This window comes from Pseudophryne corroboree, chromosome 8 (assembly GCF_028390025.1).
Source record: "Pseudophryne corroboree isolate aPseCor3 chromosome 8, aPseCor3.hap2, whole genome shotgun sequence".
Classification (NCBI taxonomy): Eukaryota; Metazoa; Chordata; class Amphibia; order Anura; family Myobatrachidae; genus Pseudophryne; species Pseudophryne corroboree.
Window position 1 is genome coordinate 238,086,951 of NC_086451.1, and position 20,271 is coordinate 238,107,221.

General features: G+C 44.2%; 1 pseudogene; it reads right to left on the minus strand.

The window, feature by feature from the left end:
- Nucleotides 1-18,298: 18,298 nt before the first annotated feature.
- On the minus strand, nucleotides 18,299-18,417 carry LOC134950149 (5S ribosomal RNA; annotated as a pseudogene).
- Nucleotides 18,418-20,271: the final 1,854 nt, after the last annotated feature.

A 20,271-nucleotide genomic window follows, 5' to 3' on the forward strand; every position in this document is an offset into this window, starting at 1 on the left:
CATCCTAAACTTCCCTCAGGACTGTGAGCAAGAAGATGAGCCCAGCACGATATCGGCACTTTCTCTAGCAGCCACCATACGAGACACCCAGGTGATCACGGCCCAACCGGTAAGAGCAGTAGTAAAAACCCCTAGCGGATGGACAGGTGAGGTCGTGTCCACAGGTAAGTACGGTACAGTACATTATGCAGAGACAACTGCACCTCGCATTGTAGAAGCAACCCAAAATGATGTAATTGAACTAAATCCTGTCAGGGTGATCGCAGTCCCCAATGGGAAGACTGACGCACAGGGAATCACTCCCGTCAGGTACATTGCTATGCATTGTCCCTGGTCCCGGACAGAATTGAGGACAATTATATCTGAATTTCCCAATCCCAGAAAAGATCTAGTCGCATGCCAGAGGTTTATTAAAGAATTAGGTAATGCCACCGAACCCACAAACAAAGATTGGCGAACAGTGCTACGAGTATGTTTACCTTCAAATATTGACCCTGCGAAATTTATCACTGATTGTAAATTAGACGCAGAAGTACCTCTCACTGAGGAGTACACTCAGGAGAATGTACGACAAATCAATCTGCAATTAGGAGTATATTTCCCTACTATTGTCGAATGGAACAAAATCTTTTCCATAAGACAAAAGGAAGGTGAAACGGCATCTGAATATTTCCACCGAGCACTGCAGGAAATGTCTAGATACACTGGGATCGAGGACATTAAGGAAAATATACATCACAGGGAGGTAGCTGTGTCAGTATTAATGGACGGGTTAAAAGACACACTAAGAACCAGGGTACAAACCTCTCTACCTAACTGGAGAGGTATCTCGGTGGCTACATTAAGAGAGTCCACTATCGAGCACGACCGTAATATCCAAAGAACCAGGGAAGCACAGGGAGAGCGGTTGATGGTGATGAGCATCCAAGCACTGGAAGCATCAACTCGACCAAAACCCCAGGCCCCTGGCACGTGGAGGAAGCCAAGAGTTTGATATCTGTGTTAAAGGGAAGGGCTTTATGCCAGCAACTGTAACAGCACACATAAATTCAGACCCCCTAGACAAGAACACGAGCAAAGTTATGATACACGTAATTGGGATCAGGGATTACATAGGAAAAATTTTGGGCCACACCTGTAGTCTGCAGCCAGTGAAATTGATTGCTAGCCTTGGTAGTAAACCTGAGGTCACAGTTGATGTAGTTGGTAGATCATTTCTTGTAGATGCAAGGGCGGCCAGGTAAACTTTGTGATTTATCTTTAAAAGTTTCCTCTTCATCTCTGACGTTCACCGACAGATTTACAGCTCAAATGTCACATATCTACTCGGTCTTTTCAGAGGTCTGCCCAACCCCAATATATCTCACCAGCATCATTGTGCCTGGCCATGCACAGAGGGTGGAGAGTGGAAATACTGGTGAAGGGAGACTGTGCAGAGATACCGATGGACATGTTGGTGTGACAGCCTGATGGTGAAGGAAAATCTGACAGATTTTCTTTTTTTTTATTATTCTCTCTCTCTCTCTTTTTTCATTTTCCCACGGATGGTTTACTTCACATAACAGTTAAACACATGGTAATGCAAGATATATGTTCCATACAGAAAGGTCGCTGACTCGGAAAGAAAACCGTATCACTGGAGTGCCTATTCCGGGAAGGTTGAGAGGCAGCACTGTTGAGACGACACCTGAACAAGGAGAATAACAAGACCAGAGGCGGTTGTCGTACCAGCTTTCTTTTTCCTTTTTATTATTTTCTCCATCCCCCATTACCCTCCTTTCCTCCCCCTCCTTGTTTCCTTTCTCTCCCCTAGCAAGATGGACTTACCCCAAGAGACTGCATTTCGGGTTTTCCTGTTGACCCTGTTGTTGACCAGAGCAGTCTGTTTCGGTGAGAATACCAGAGAGGTCGAGAAAGGATCTGGAATGGGTTCTGATGGCAAGGACGGATTTGTAGAATTCCAAGAGCAACACATTCACCGAGCAAAGGCGAGTATCAGAAAACGATCTGGTAGTCAAGAAACTAGGAGGCACTGTGAAGGGTTATTGGCTGAGGAAAATTGTATTTGTAGAAACTGTGAAAAAACATAGTTGAGGACGGGTGCATCCAGAGATGTCAGTCCAGCCTTAATATCAACATGGACCATCATCCATTGAGTGACTATCACTCATTAGTGGGTAAGGTTTTAAACCAAACAGAATGCTGGGTGTGCTCACAAGTACCTCAAGGTCAAAGCAAGTCAGGACTAGTACCATATCCTTTAACAATAGATGAGGTACTTGAATTAAGGGGTGGGAGACCGGTGGACAAGAAATGTAATATTTCTAGGCCCCATAGTTTGAAGCTCCACCAATATCATGTGGATAGATCCTTAGTATGTTTCAACATTTCCAATCCCCGAAACTTGGGAAATTGGGAAGTGACATGGAATAACCAAACCATGGCATTTTCACACAGAGCCGACAGAATGCCCGTAGACTCAGAACTTATATGCCAAATAGCCAACGGTGGGAGGTATTTTCGGTACAGGTATACTCTAGGAAGTAGGACCATGCGGGTTGGAGAAGTATCTCCAGGATACTGTGCACATATCACACAGCCTGATACGTGTACTGAACAGATGAGAGAGATAGGGATAGGATTTTTCACTTGGAAGGTTTGCAATATGGTAATGTCATATTCTCTCCCATATGTTCTCCCCGATGATGCATATTTCATATGCGGGAGGAAGGCGTATAAGTGGCTTGCCCCAAACTCAGAGGGATTGTGTTACATTGGAAGAGTGTTGCCAGAAGTAATGACCATAACCCATAATAAGATGAAAGATATTCACCGCAATGCTCAAGCTCCTTACACTCACACTCACACTCACTATAAACACATCGTTAAGAGACACCTTATAGATAGGACAGAGCACGCAGCCTCTGATTTGATCCAGGAATCCACCGGGATTCAATTCCTACTCGCGTTAGATATCACCCGTACCGCCAGAGGAATTATAAATTTTAGGTATATTCATGCGCTAGCGAACCTGATAGATAATATCACCGAGATGTATGATGACACCTTCAGGTATACCGGGAGGGAGTTGCAAGCTTACAAAACGGAACTGATCCAGCACAGGATGGTTCTCAATTATATCACAGCGGTGACAGGCGGGTACTGTGTCACCTTAGCAACTCAGTATGGTGTAAAGTGCTGCACATACATTACAAACAACACTGATGACCCAACCGAGGTCATAGATCAAAAGATGGACGATATCTTGCAATTGAAATGGGAGTTCCGAAGGAGACACAACCTTACCCTTACTGCTGTGAGTAATGAACTGACCGGCTGGGTCTCATGGTTGAACCCACGCAATTGGTTCTCAGGTTTAGGAGAATGGGCTCAAAATGTTATCGTGAGTGTAGGAAAGTTTCTCCTTTGTATCCTGGGAGTTGTCATAATGATTGGTTTGATATTCAGATGTGTTCAAGTTTTAATGCGGAGCAAGCGCTGTACCAAAGTGATGAGTTTGAGGAGCGGGGGCATTGTTACAACAACTGATTTAATTTATGACCCATCAATAGAGACAATGTTGTGATAAGACGTGATTCCACGGTCCGTTTCTTTCACCCGTTTCTCCTTTGTTTTCCCTCAAGCAAAAATACATCCATTCGGAAAAGACTCTTTGATGGACACACTTAGGACTTTGATGGACACTCTAAGGACTTTTATGGACACTCTAGAGACTTTTATGGACACTCAAAAGACTTTGATTAACACTCACGGCAAAGATACACCCATCCGGAAAAGACTTCAACCAACACCCAAGAACGATTACACGAATGTTATGTGATTGTATTTGTGAAACGTGTCTTATCTTCATCTCTACAACATTCAGGTAGTGACACACATAGTCGACAGGTGATATAGATACATATATTAGCATTCACATGTGTTTCCCCCTCCATGTATCATCAACTAAATGTGCACCCCATTTGTTGGAACAAGAAGCCGAAAAGAGCTTGGTAGTGTTTGTTGGCCCACTTACAGACCCTTAATACGGGATGAGAAGGACTTAATGAATACTTCGCAATACCTCGAAGCTTATCTAGAACATGTACGGCACGATGATACATGCCCCTCAGACATGGATTTCATACATACATGCTTTTACTATCTCACTAGGCCATACATTTCCCGCCTACTCCTCTCCTCCTACCATCCAATTATTTTATAGATATTGTATTGTATATTTTTCTGTTTAATGTTTAGATAGTGGCAGTTATTGTTGACTGCCAAAGGGTGGACTGTCAAAGTCGAAAAATATTGCAATGCATGCCTAACGTACTAACCCCATGCACATGCCCGCTGTGCGTGCACTCGCTCTGCCGTGCGTACGCATATCCGCACTTTGCGTAACGGAGCTTTCCACGGCCATGCGCCTTGGCGCGTGGTATGCGCATTTACGGTAGCGTTTGTGAGCGCATAGAGGGTTATTAGAACATTACATATTTAACCCAAATAGCGTACAAAGTGCGTAGCACGTGCTTTTAGTTTAGCGGCCATAACGGCTCCACGGTAAAAGTGTATCTAGAGGTATAGCTTTGCGGTCTAAAGTAATATCGACATTATCACTATTCAGTACTCTGCATCCGATTGGCAATGGTTCTGCTTGTGCTTTCAGGTTATAGTAGTTCTCTTGCCGCTCCTGCACCACTTCCCTATATTGCTCTACCAGGCTTTTAGTCGACGCTGGTGTTCGGCCACCCAGTCAGTTTGCACAAATGGCTCTGGCTCCATTTCCGTTTTTAAACTTACATCCACAGACAATTTCCCTTGTCGACCGAACAGTAAGTAATATGGTGTATATCCTATCAAGCTATGTATGGTATTATTATATATATGAACATGAACTCAGTTAACAATAACGGCCATTCGTTTCGCTGTTGTGACGGTAGGTTCCGTAACATTTGGATGAGCGTCTGGTTGGTTCTTTCACAGAGTCCATTTCCCTGAGGATGGTATGGGGTGGTTTTAATTTTCTTACATCTATAAAGAAGACACAGTTCTTGGAATAGTTTGGATGTAAATGCGGGCCCTTGGTCAGTCAGAATCTTGTCAGGAAACCCATAAGGTCTTACGAAGGCCCTCCAAAAGATCTCTGCAGTAGTCTTGGCTGTCATGTCTTTCCCTGGTAAAGCCACTGCGAATTTCGTGTAATGATCGACTATCATGATGGCGTATTCGTACCCCAGTTGACTCTTTTCGAGTTTTACATGGTCAATGGTGACCAGCTCCAGTGGCTGATGGCTGACTATCGGATGGAGCGGAGCCTTTTCTGTGGAAAGGGGTGTTTTTCTGAGGTTACATTCAGGGCAATTCTTACACCATTCCTCTATGGTTTGACGTAACCCGACCCAATAGAACTATTGCCTTAGGATCGCTTCGGTCTTTTTGTTACCGAAATGTCCTGATCGATTGTGATAGGTATCTAACAGGATGGATGCTTTCGTCACGGGAACTAGCACTTGAATGATGTTTAAGTGGGTTTTTGGATCAATACTTTTCCGGGTCAAGACATTGTGATGGATCTCTAAGCGATCCCACTGTCTCCATAATTTCACCACTTCCGGTGCGGCCGTCTGTCTTTCGGCCCTTGATAGGCTTTTCTTTTGCAGTATCAATTTCTTCAATTGACGGAAAGGTGGATACTCTTCTTGCCACCCCTGCCATTCACTCAAATCCTTCCCCTCTAAGGGAACCTCAAATTCACTTCTTTTAAAGGTGGTGTTATGTTGCATCACTGGTTGTCGGGTTACTTGGAAAGGGGGCAGTTCTACAGATTCCCATTGGTCTTCCACTTCAGATTCCCCTCAGTCTTGGAGATGGGATAACGTGTCCGCGTTGCTATTACTTTGTCCTGGTCAGTATTGGATGGTAAATTGATAATTGGAGAGGCGAGCATACCACCGCTGCTCCAGTGCTCCCATCTTGGCAGTAGATAAATGTGCAAGGAGATTGCAATCGGTGTAAGCCACGAACAGAGTGGCAGCAAGGTAATACCAGAATTTCTCCGTAATGGCCCACACCATTGCTAGAAACTCTAACTTGAACGCACTATAATTAGCGTTGTTACGTTCAGTTTTCCGAAGACCTCGACTGGCATAGGCGATCGCTTTCTCTTTGCCATCTTGTAATTGTGCGAGCACTACACCGAGCCCCTGTTGACTTGCATCAGTTTGCAGGATGAAGGGTTTACTATAATCTGGATACGCTAAGAGGGGTGCTTGCGTTGAGACTCTTTTTAGGTGTTCAAATGCCGTCTGTTGTCGGGAAGTCCAGGTAATCGATAGCCGTCGGCTTTGACTAACTTGAGGCACGTCCCACAGCAACTCATGTAACGGAGCGGCTACTTTTGCAAAGTCTTTCACAAAATGCCTATATTACCCTACGAAACCCAAGAATCTTCTTACATCTTTAACAGTTTGGGGTACCGGCCATTCTTGGACGACTCTAATCTTTTCTGGATCTGGAGCGATCCCCTCAGAACTCACTAAATGTCCTAGATAGCGGACTTGTAGTTTCAACAAATGGCATTTTGCGGGGTTCATTTTCAGCCCTAAATGGGCTAATTGCTGCAGAACTTCGTTTAAATGTTGCAAATATTCTGGGTAGGACTTGGAAAAGATGATTATATCGTTCAGGTATAGTAATATCATGTTGCAGTTTCTATGCCCAAAGCAGTGTTCCATCATCCTTTGGAAGGTTGCGGGGGCGTTACACAATCCAAAGGGCATTCGTTTAAACTCATGGAGTCCCATAGGGGTGGTGATGGCCGTCTTCTCCTGATCTTCCAGGGCTATCATAATCTGCCAGTATCCACTAATTAGATCTAGCGTGGAGAAATACTTAGCGGACTTCAGTGCTGCTAGAGATTCTTCAATTCTGGGGAGCGGGTACGCATCTCTGTGAGTGACCTGATTCAACTTCCTATAGTCAATGCAGAACCACAATTGGCCGTGTTTCTTTTTAACCAGCACCATTGGTGTGGCCCAAGGGCTGTGACTCTCCTGGATTACCCCAGTGGCCTTCATGTCTTCAAGCATTTTCCTAACTGGCTGATAAAGAGCTGGTGCTAAAGGCCGATGTTTTTCTCTTATCGGCACAGCATTTCCTGTCACAATGCGATGTTTTACAGTCGTAACTGTCCCAAATCCAAGGGACCTTGGCTAAATGTCAGGGAATTCTTCTAAACCACTTGTAAAGCTCCCTTCTTGTGTTCTAGAGGGGTATTTTCATCTCCAATGTGGATGTCCATCCACCATCCCTTTGATGTACCAACCTCTTCCCTAGAGATGTCATTATTCTGTTACCGAGCTCGCGTTTGGACATGTATAACATCCTGGAAGGTGATCCAGGTTAGGTTGGCAATTGGTCGTTGATGATACAACTTGACTATATGATTATGGGGATTTAGAATCCGAATGGGAATTCTTCCGTTCTGGATATGGACTAAACAATGGGCAACTACAATCCCATCTTCCTCATTCCCGTCACACGGTTCGATCAGGGCTTCATAACTTCATAACTTTTTCCTTCTGTGTCTCCGACTTTGACGTTGGCTTACTAGTAGCCCACACACGATATGCTTGATCCATTGCTAGCTATCAATTGTATCCATGCGGGAGGAGGAGTCACAATTTGGCGTTCTCCTCAATGCTGGATGAATGTGGGCTGTTGAATGGTGGTTATCTGTGACTCGGTGTCGACCATAGCCATAATCTCTACCCCATTAATTGAAATAGTGATATGAGGACATTGCCCCACGTACTGGGACCACCATTCTTGAGACCTCAAGCCTATTGTGGCATCTCCCCCCGATGCTCGGTCCCCAACCTCGGAGCATTGGAGTTTAAAGCCTCCTCCTGGTCACAGTTCCATTTGATATGACCAGGCCATTGACACTGCCAACAAATAGGACGGCCTTGGGGATCGAACCGATCCGTGCTCCTTCTTCCACTGGCCGGAGGCGGGGTCCACCAATCACTTCTGGCTCTCCTGCCCCCTGGCTTCATTGGGACTGGGCACTTGCCTCCTTGCCAAGTTCTGTACTTCTTTGCACATTTCAGCTAGTCGTACTACGAGTTCCTCCATCTGACTCTTTAGAGCTCTCATCGGATCCGCGGCGGGTGCCTGTAAGCTCTGGCCAATGACGTCCACTGTTCTCTTGTTCCTAACTGGATTGAGATGACCGTCTTTATTTGATATAGGTCTCTCCTGATATCCTGGCATTTCTGGAAAATCGACTTTTTGAGCCGTATCGGTCCCCACCACCTTGATCGCAGACTCCTTAAAATCTAAAAACAACTGATTGGGTTTCTGCATTCTCAGCATTCTTAGTTGAGCTCTTACGCTTCCTCTGTTTGCCCCCTCAATGAACTGGGATACGAGAGCCTCATCACTGTTCTCAATTTCACTTTCATCGACTGTCCAGATCGCCTTCAATGCTTCTTGCAGACTCAGGGCGTAATCTCTAAGTGTTTCCCCCAAATGCTGTTTCCTGGCATAAAATTTCATCTTTGATTCCGAAAATAGTATGAAGCTCGAACGTGGTAGCTAGCCGTTGTAGTATCTGCTCAAGGGGGGTCATTCCAAGTTGTTCGCTCGTTGCTGATTTTCACTATATTGCGATTAGTCACTTACTGCGCATGCGCAAGGTTCGCAGAGCGCATGCGCTTAGTTATTTTACACAAAAGTTAGGTATTTTACTCATGGCATAACGAGGATTTTCATCGTTCTGGTGATCGTACTGTGATTGACAGGAAGTGGGTGTTTCCGGGCGGAAACTTGGCGTTTTCTGGGCGTGTGCGAAAAAATGCTGGCATTTCTGGGAAAAACGCGGGAGTGTCTGAAGAAACGGGGGAGTGTCTGGGTGAATGCTGGGTATGTTTGTGACATCAAACCAGGAACGAAACTGACTGAATTGATCGCAATGGCTGAGTAAGTCTGGAGCTACTCAGAAACTGCTAAGAAATTTCTATTCGCAATTCTGCTAATCTTTCGTTTGCAATTCTGCTAAGCTAAGATACACTCCCAGAGGGCGACGGCTTAGCGTGTGCAATGCTGCTAAATGCAGCTAGCGAGCGAACAACTCGGAATGAGGGCCAATATTCTTCCTCTCCTCTGCAGGCCACGAGATAACTTCCCGATGTGCTGACCCTTTCAGTTGGCCTATGAGAATCTCGACCTTTTGTTGCTCATTTAATGGTTAGAGACAGAACATCACCTTCATCTTGTTCTTGAAGTAGGTAAGTGTATTCCCCTCAGCCCTGTGTCTATCTCCATGATAGGTGGGAAGCCATGGGGCCCCAAAATAGTAGGGTAGGGTTATCGGATTTATTTTTGACATACTAGGTGTTTCTGATGTGGTCTTACTTTTTTCTCCGCTGGAGGCTCCCACTGATTTAGCCTGCTCCTTTGACATGTTCTCTTGGTATGGTCTTTCTCGCGTTAAGTTATGTATCCTGTTCATGAAGCCACAACACAATGTCACAGTCGGTCACCGTGACAATATGATCAAGGTGCACTTACGTTAACTGTGGACAGCCGTACCTTTAGTTGTAGTCGTTCTATTCTTCACAGAGAGGATAAGTCAAATAACACACTATAGACAACGGTATTAGATATTTTTATTTCTACTCACAGAATTCGGGGCAACTTACTGAACATTTAAACGTCAATCTTACAAACACTTAGTTGGGCAATTTATCTTACCGCAACCATCAATTACACACTGACCACAAAAAGATCATTTATTTTGCAGCAACCGATGATCGGAGTAGGTCGTTTCCTTGAGAGGAAGGAAAAGTTAAGATATAGGCAACAGCTTAGACAATATGGACTCCAATGGATACAATTATAAGAATTAATTTAACTAGAAACTCAATAGCTTCAATTATCTAGTTTGGAACAACATTCAATAGAACTGTCCACCATTTACTACTGTCTAGACTGCACATTTACTAATGGCCATGACGTTGGTGCACATGAAGTTCTTATTCTCTATATAATTGCACTTATACTATATCACTAGCATAAACTGTTGCTTGTCGTAAGAACTAATCTCAGCTGATTCCTTTGGGGAATTACATAGAGTTATGTTTTATTTGTACTCCACAGGTACATGAGTAAGCGATTAATGACATCTGAACAATATTCAGCAGTGTTGAGTCTATGACTTCCTGCCCATCACTTGTGACAAATTGCAGAATTAAAGTGGGCAACTATCCGTTAACTAGTACATGAAACTGATGATCTTAATCTCTGTTGTTGTCATCTGACTACACTCTCCTGCTGTTATCCTTTGGTACTTAAATTAGGATGCCAGAATCTGGGAAGCAAGACGTGTATTGGGACTATTCTCAGTGTCTGTACTGTAATTAAGGTGAGTCTAACTCTGGCTGAAGTCCCACTGCTATGCTGTGCTGTCTGACTCTTTATTAAAAATTACTCCTTAAATATTATTATGAGGTGAATTGCCTGTAGAATGGTAACATATTTCAATAAATCCCCTTCAGCGTGAGGCCATGGTATAATAGTCTCTACTGAGGTATTGGAATAATTCCCCTTCTCTATGAGGCCACTGTATAACAATTGTTGAGGAGATGCTGAGATAAATCCCCTTCAATGTGCGGCCACTGTGTAACAAGGTTTAGTGGGGGAGGGATTGCTATAAACCCCTTCCATGAAAGGCCCTTCTCTAAGATAGTCTAAACAGGACCACCTCTGACCTTATTTGGGATGTCTGGGGCCCGCCCAGCAATACAGTCACTCACAGCTCTGGGGTCCGCTTTCCTCCGACCGGGTTGGCTGGATAGCCTCCGTCGCCTCCTGGAGGCATCTCTCAGGCAAGCCTCTCCTCACACTGGCGGGCCGTTTCCTGCGTCACCTCTGCCACGGGCCATTCTACTCCGGCCAAGACGCAAGAACTGGAGTCTTACTGTGCCGCAGGGGTTTCCCGGAGACAGTGTCAGGTTAGTGAACGGTTATGGTCTACGCTCATAGCACTGGCCGGGGCTCCTTTTCTCTCTGAGGGTCCCGCAGCCTCTGCCGCAAAGCTCCGCCGTTCACTCCCTCTCCCCTCAGACTCCACAACAGTCCTCTGCACTCTCCCGTTTTATCAGCTCCACTAGGATTCCGGATCTGTTCCGCCACCAGCTCTCTCCATGCACTACCCCATCTTCCTCAAGTAGTGCTCAGACCTCCCCCCTAAGTCTGCTAGTGGATTAGTCCTGGGGACATGAGCCCATATAACCTCTGGGCCATTCACAGTTCAGCCTGTCCCATTTATCCTCCGTGAAGGTCCACAACTACAAGTTCTTTCCCTCTATGAGGGTGACATAAATTTTATAAAAGTCTTTGCCCTCTGTGAGGGTCTCATGAATTGTAATAACTATCCCACTATGTGGCATTCTTAACTCAAGGCATATAAAATGAGCGATAAGCACTCGGACAATCTTATATAACTCTAACAGGTTCCCCATGGAGGCCAGGGCATTACATACCACCCCGCTTTAATCATGCGTGTCCTCACACATAACTTTCAACTATCAATACTATGTCTAACATTTTTGCATTTATAAACGTGCTTTACTTAACCTCTTTAAGTAGATGGACTTTCAGGAATAATTTAAGACTGATAACGAATAGGTAACTTCCCTTTCGTGCTCCTTCCGGAGCGCCTCAACGAAGATACTTCTGTATCTACAGGATTGATTACACTTTCAGTTATCGTTTCGGTACCCTCTGGGAATGTGGGAGAACCGAAGGTGCCCAGGACTGGCCAACAAAGACTCATCATTGCGTCCGGGTATGGATTTGCATTTGAAATTACTTCTTGAGATGGGGTACCCCTACACTCTAACTCCGGCCATACAGGGCACAGTTTAAGTTGGTCTCTGTGAACTAAACTTTGTCTACTTCCATCTTCCCACCTAATACGGTATACAGCAATCTCTGGATTTGGCTTTTCTGTCACTCTGTAAGGGAGGGGCTCCCATCGGTAGTCTAATTTGCTCTGTCGTTGGTTGTTCCTATTCAGTACTCTGTATCCGATTGGCAATGGTTCTGCTTGTGCTTTCAGGTTATAGTAGTTCTCTTGCCACTGCTGCACCACTTCCCTATGTTGCTCTACCAGGCTTTTAGTCGACGCTGGTGTTCGGCCACCCAGTCAGTTTGCACAAATGGCTCTGGCTCCATTTCCGTTTTTAAACTTACATCCACAGGCAATTTCCCTTGTTGACCGAACAGTAAGTAATATGGTGTATATGCCATCAAGCTATGTATGGTATTATTATATACGAACATGAACTCAGTTAACAATAACGGCCATTCGTTTCGCTGTTGTGACGGTAGGTTCCGTAACATTTGGATGAGCGTCTGGTTGGTTCTTTCACAGAGTCCATTTCCCTGAGGATGGTATGCGGTGGTTTTAATTTTTTTACATCTATAAAGAAGACACAGGTCTTGGAACCGTTTGGATGTAAATGCGGGCCCTTGGTCAGTCAGAATCTTGTCAGGAAACCCATAAGGTCTTACGAAGGCCCTCCAAAAGATCTCCGCAGTAGTCTTGGCTGTCATGTCTTTCCCTGGTTAAGCCACTGCAAATTTCGTGTAATGATCGACTATCATGATGGCGTATTCGTACCCCAGTTGACTCTTTTCGAGTTTTACATGGTCAATGGTGACCAGTGGGAGCGGAGCCTTTTCTGTGGGAAGGGGTGTTTTTCTGAGGTTACATTCAGGGCAATTCTTACACCATTCCTCTATGGTTTGACGTAACCCGACCCAATAGAACTGTTGCCTAAGGATCGCTTCGGTCTTTTTGTTACCGAAATGTCCTGATCGATTGCGATAGGCATCTAACAGGATGGATGCTTTCGTCACAGGAACTAGCACTTGAATGATGGTTAAGTGGGTTTTTGGATCAATACTTTTCCGGGTCAAGACATTGTGATGGATCTCTAAGCGATCCCACTGTCTCCATTATTTCACCACTTCCGGTGCGGCCGTCTGTCTTTCAGCCCTTGATAGGCTTTTCTTTTGCCGTATCAATTTCTTCAATTGACGGAAAGGTGGATCCTCTTCTTGCCACCCCTGCCATTCACTCAAATCCCTCCCCTCTAAGGGAACCTCAAGTTCACTTCTTTTAGAGGTGGTGTTATGTTGCATCACTGGTTGTCGGGTTACTTGGAAAGGGGGCAGTTCTACAGATTCCCATTGGTCTTCCACTTCAGATACCCCTCGGTTATGGAGACGGGATAACGTGTCCGCGTTCCTATTACTTTGTCCTGGTCAGTATTGGATGGTAAATTGATAATTGGAGAGGCGAGCATACCACTGCTGCTCCAGTGCTCCCATCTTGGCAGTAGCTAAATGTTCAAGGAGATTGCAATCGATGTAAGCCACGAACAGAGTGGCAGCAAGGTAATCCCAGAATTTCTCCGTTATGGCCCACACCATTGCTAGAAACTCTAACTTGAACGCACTATAATTAGCGTTGTTACATTCAGTTTTCCGAAGACCTCGACTGGCATAGGCGATTACTTTCTCTTTGCCATCTTGTAATTGTGCGAGCACTGCACCGAGCCCCTGTTGACTTGCATCAGTTTGCAGGATGAAGGGTTTACTATAATCTGGATACGCTAAGAGGGGTGCTTGCGTTGAGACTCTTTTTAGGTGTTCAAATGCCGTCTGTTGTTGGGAAGTCCAGGTAATCAATAGCCATCGGCTTTGACTAACTTGAGGCACGTCCCACAGCAACACATGTAACGAAGCGGCTACTTTTGCAAAGTCTTTCACAAAACGCCTATAGTACCCTACGAAACCCAAGAATCTTCTTTCATCTTTAACAGTTTGGGGTACCGGCCATTCCTCTAATCTTTTCTGGATCTGGAGCGATCCCCTCAGAACTCACTAAATGTCCTAGATAGCGGACTTGTGGTTTCAACAAATGGCATTTTGCGGGGTTCATTTTCAGCCCTTAATGGGCTAATTGCTGCAGAACTTCGTTTAAATGTTGCAAATGTTCTGGGTAGGACTTGGAAAAGATGATTATATCGTCCTGGTATAGTAATATCATGTTGCAGTTTCTATGCCCAAAGCAGTGTTCCATCATCCTTTGGAAGGTTGCGGGGGCGTTACACAATCCAAAGGGCATTCGTTTAAACTCATGGAGTCCCATAGGGGTGGTGATGGCCGTCTTCTCCTGATCTTCCAGGGCTATCATAATCTGCCAGTATCCACTCGTTAGATCTAGCATGGAGAAATACTTAGCGGACTTCAGTGCTGCTAGAGATTCTTCAATTCTAGGGAGCGGGTACGCATCTCTGTGAGTGACCTGATTCAACTTCCTATAGTCAATGCAGAACCGCAATTGGCCATTTTAATTTTTAACCAGCACCATCGGTGCGGCCCAAGGGCTGTGACTCTCCTGGATTACCCCAGTGGCCTTCATGTCTTCAAGCATTTTCCTAACTGGCTGATAAAGAGCTGGTGCTAAAGGCCGATGTTTTTCTCTTATCGGCACAGCATTTCCTGTCACAATGCAATGTTTTACAGTCGTAACTGTCCCAAAATCCAAGGGACCTTGGCTAAATGTCAGGGAATTCTTCTTTACCACTTGTAAAGCTCCCTTCTTGTGTTCTAGAGGGGTATTTTCATCTCCAATGTGGATGTCCATCCACCATTCCTTTGATGCACCATCTTCTTCCCTGGCGATGTCATCATTCTGTTGCCGAGCTCGCGTTTGGACATGTATAACATCCTGGAAGGTGATCCAGGTTAGGTTGGCAATGGGTCGTTGATGATACAACTTGACTATATGATTATGGGGATTTAGAATCCGAATGGGAACTCTTCCGTTCTGGATATGGACTAAACAATGGGCAACTACAATCTCATCTTCCTCATTCCTCTCACACGGTTCAACCAGGGCTTCATAACTTTTTCCTCCAGGTCCACAGTGAGCCTTGCCCAAATGATCACTTCAGAATTGGGAAGTAATTTGATGGACTTACTGTCTGTAACCCGAACCTTCCCTAAATATCCATCACAATGCACAAAGGCCCGCTGACTCTGCAACGTCTTGATAGTCTTTGGTAGGACAGATAGCTCGGTAGTTGGTTTTTCTGCCAAGGCCTGCTTGAGAATAGCGATTAATTCCTACGGGCAGCCTCGTAAAATATTAATTCCTAAAATCATAGGGATAGCATTAGGGTCACTAGTATGCGTGATCAGGCACCCTTGACGAGGCATTTCTGTGTCTCCGACTTTGACATTGGCTTCCCAGTAGCACACGCACGATATGCTTGATCCATTGCTAGCTATCAATTGTAACCATGCGGGAGGAGGAGTCACAATTTGGTGTTCTCCCCAATTCTGGATGAATGTGGACTGTTGAATGGTGGTTATCTGTGACCCGGTGTCGACCATAGCCATAATCTCTACCCCATTAATTGAAATAAAGATATGAGGGCATTGTCCCACGTACTGGGACCACCATTCTTGAGACCTCAAGCCTATAGTGGCATCTCCCCCCAAGGCTCGGTCCCCAACCTCGGAGCATTGGAGTTTAAAGCCTCCTCCTGGTCACAGTTCCATTTGATATGACCAGGCTGTTGACACTGCCAACAAATAGGACGGCCTTGGGGATCGTACCGATCTCTCTACCCCATTAATTGAAATAAAGATATGAGGGCATTGTCCCACGTACTGGGACCACCATTCTTGAGACCTCAAGCCTATAGTGGCATCTCCCCCCAAGGCTCGGTCCCCAACCTCGGAGCATTGGAGTTTAAAGCCTCCTCCTGGTCACAGTTCCATTTGATATGACCAGGCTGTTGACACTGCCAACAAATAGGACGGCCTTGGGGATCGAACCGATCCATGCTCCTTCTTCCACTGGCCGGAGGCGGGGTCCACCAATCACTTCTGACTCTCCTGCCCCCTGGCTTCATTGGGACTTGGCCCTTGCCTCCTGGCCAAGTTCTGTACTTCTTTGCACATTTCAGCCAGTCACACTACGAGTTCCTCCATCTGACTCTTTAGAGCTCTCATCGAATCCGCGGCGGGTGCCTGTAAGCTCTGGCCAATGATGTCCACTGTTCTCTTGTTCCTAACTGGATTGAGATGACCGTCTTCACTTGATATAGGTCTCTCCTGATATCCTGGCATTTCTGGAAAATTGACTTCTTGAGCCGTCTCGGTCCCCACCACCTTGATCGCAGACTCCTTAAAATCTAAAAACAACTGATCGGGTTTCTGCATTCTCAGCATTCTTAGTTGAGCTCTTACGCTTCCTCTATTTGCCCCCTCAATGAACTGGGATATGAGAGCCTCATCACTGTTCTCAATTTCACTTTCATCGACTGTCCGGATCACCTTCAATGCTTCTTGCAGACTCAGGGCGTAATCTCTAAGTGTTTCCCCCAAACACTGTTTCCTGGCATAAAATGTCATCTTTGATACCGAAATAGTATGAAGCTCGAACGTGGTAGCTAGCCGTTGTAGTATCTGCTCAAGGGGGTCATTCCGAGTTGTTCGCTCGTTGCCGATTTTCGCTATATTGCGATTAGTCGCTTACTGCGCATGCGCAAGGTTCGCAGAGCGCATGTGCTTAGTTATTTTACTCAAAAGTTAGGTATTTTACTCACGGCATAACAAGGATTTTTCATCGTTCTGGTGATCGTACTGTGATTGACAGGAAGTTGCTGTTTCTGGGCAGAAACTTGACATTTTCTGGGCGCGTGCGAAAAAACGCTGGTGTTTCTGGGAAAAACGCGGGAGTGTCTGAAGAAACGGGGGAGTGTCTGGGCGAACGCTGTGTGTGTTTGTGACGTCAAACCAGGAACGAAACTGACTGAACTGCTCGCAATGGCTGAGTAAGTCTGGAGCTACTCAGAAACTGCTAAGAAATTTCTATTCGCAATTCTGCTAATCTTTCGTTCGCAATTCTGCTAAGCTAAGATACACTCCCAGAGGGCGCCGGCTTAGCGTGTGCAATGCTGCTAAAAGCAGCTAGCGAGCGAACAACTTGGAATGAGGGCCAATATTCTTCCTCTCTTCTGCAGGCCACGAGATAACTTCCCGATGTGCTGACCCTTTCAGTTGACCTATGAGAATCTCGACCTTTTGTTGCTCGTTTAATGGTTAGAGACAGAACATCACCTTCATCTTGTTCTTGAGGTAGGTAAGTGTATTCCCCTCGGCCCTGTGTCTATCTCCATGATAGGTGGGAAGCAATGGTGCCCCAAAATAGTAGGATAGGGTTATCGGATTTATTTGCGACATACTAGGTGTTTCTGGTGTGGTCTTACTTTGTTCTCCACTGGAGGCTCCCACTGATTTAGCCTGCTCCTTTGACATGTTCTCTTGGTATGGTCTTCCTCGCGTTAAGTTATGTATCCTGTTCGTGACGCCACAAAACAATGTCACAGTTGGTCACCATGACAATATGATCAAGGTGCACTTACGTTAACTGTGGACAGCCGTACCTTTAGTTGTAGTCGTTCTATTCTTCACAGAGAAGATAAGTCGAATAACACACTATAGACAACGATATTAGATATATTTGCAAGAAAAGAACAGATCCTTTTTTAATTTCTACTCACAGAATTCGGGGCAACTTACTGAACATTTAAACGTCAATCTTACAAACACTTAGTTGGTGTAAGTTTATTAAAACTTAACATTTAATTAATAACGAATAAAAGTAATGAGGAGTTTGATACAAAAAAATTGTTCAAGAACACAAAGTAAACATATATATTGACAGAAATCAGGATAAGCCTGATACAAAATTATGGGCACCTGTGGTGAAAAATATACTGAAAAACATAAAAAATTACAAAAAATTAATATTATTAAGGTGCCTGAGTTAATCAAAATTCAAAATTGGAGTAGAGGTAAATGATATGTACATATAATCACCGCAGTGATAATTGTAGGTAAGCACCTAGTCTAAAACCTCATGAGAATAGATGAGAGGCACAAAGGTTCATAATTGAAATGTCAAATGACTGAGGGTAATCACCTGGTAGAGATTCTGTTTGCTAAAAGGCTAGATCCTTATAGATAACAAAGCATTTAAGATAAAAGTATGATTATTAAAGATACAAAAGAGCATTGATAAATAAGCCTAAAGGCAAAGCCAATTGTAGATAAATAGAAGGTTTGTGGGAAAGTTGGATAAGGAATAGGTAAGTTTCAGAAGTTGCTCTAACACTTCTGCTGTTTGTGATCAGAGGTCACAATCTTACTGCACCTGATATTCCCAATGGGTCACCCTACTAGGTACTGATCAGGCTTATCAGCGCTTAGCTTCCAAGGTCGGATGAGATTGGGCGTTGCTGCTGAAATATGGCAGTAATAAACACTAGGACACAAATGAGAGAGTGTAATGAGTAGTGAGCAACAAGGTACTTCTGCTGTCCAGTTTCTAGCGCAGATTCTCTGTTGCTGTGAGCATTGCAGAGAGTGGTCTCGCATCTGGATGAGAGGGTACTAAAAATAGAAGTGAGATATGCTCAGAATAGGGAGGAAACCCTGCCTTCTGCTGTCCACTGTCTTATATAGATATAGAGCGGACAGTGGATGAGAGAGGTGGGTTAGGCTTACCTATTGAAAAAAAGGGTGGTGGGAAAATTAGAAGAAGGAGAAGAAATGGTAATGTGGTGAGATCACAAATTAACAAAAAATTAAGTAAATTATGAAATAAAACAATCATGAAATCAACGATTAATTGGAAAAAGGAAAGTAAACACAGGCTGCATGGTAAAGGCTTACCAAAATGGGTATAAGACCCTGTTTATGCAGAAAGGATTCTGCAAAAAAGTATTACATTTAAAAGGAAATACCAGAAAATGGTTTAGAACAATAATTAAGGATCAAAAATAGCAAACATGGAAAAAAACAATATTGTTTTTTATATCAGTATCAGTTAAATAACTGGAGTCCAAATGGGCACATACAATACCAGGGAGTCCCAAAAGTGATCTGAGCTAGAAAGAGTTCAGCATCACTGAGCACAGACGGACCGTTTCACCAGGGTGGCTTGTTCACTGTGTCAGGGCATAAGGAAAAAGCTGCTGTATTTAAGGCAGAGGAGGGAGGGAACTGGGAGGGCTTAACATCTCTAGGGATTCCGATTGGTGGAAGTCCATAGTGACATCACCCTCATTTTAAATAGGGAATTGTGCTGATGAAAAATAGGGAAACATCAAAGACATCAAAAACAGCAGAAGGCTGGCGAATGTTCTTACACCTGAAAGTGTAAATATAAAGTCATGAGGAGGTGGCTGCCGTATGAATAGTTCATTGAGATGTTCTGTATATCGGGATCCCGCGATCGCGTCAGACCGGAAGTGTCGTTCTTGGCCGGAAGTCATGTGGTCGCGTGCGTTCCGGAGTTTGCGTTTCAACTGGACGTCAGGCCGGAAGTAAAGTCATCCGTTTATGCTATGAGGCTGGAGTTGCTAGGTAACCGTACTTTTATCTTAAATGCTTTGTTATCTATAAGGATCTAGCCTTTTAGCAAACAGAATCTCTACCAGGTGATTACCCTCAGTCATTTGAGATTTCAATTATGAACCTTTGTGCCTCTCATCTATTCTCATGAGGTTTTAGACTAGGTGCTTACCTACAATTATCACTGCGGTGATTATATGTACATATCATTTACCTCTACTCCAATTTTGAATTTTGATTAACTCAGGCACCTTAATAATATTAATTTTTTGTAATTTTTTTATGTTTTTCAGTATATTTTTCACCACAGGTGCCCATAATTTTGTATCAGGCTTATCCTGATTTCTGTCAATATATATGTTTACTTTGTGTTCTTGAATAATTTTTTTGTATCAAACTCCTCATTACTTTTATTCGTTATTAATTAAATGTTAAGTTTTAATAAACTTATTTCAAATTTTTAAGCGTGCCCCAACACAGAGTCTTTCTTTTTTCTTCTCTTTGCTTAACCATTACTGACTCTGGGAGCACCACCAACTCAAATAATTATTTAGATGTCTTCATTAAGAATCTTTAAATTTAAACTTAGTATCGTTGGTCATTCCCTGAACAGTTTTCTACAATCTGTGTATTAATCTATGTTCATCATTACCACATTTTTCCTGTGCGGAACCAAATTTCTGTAAACACTTAGTTGGGCAATTTATCTTACCGCAACCATCAATTACACACTGACCACAAAAAGATCATTTATTTTGC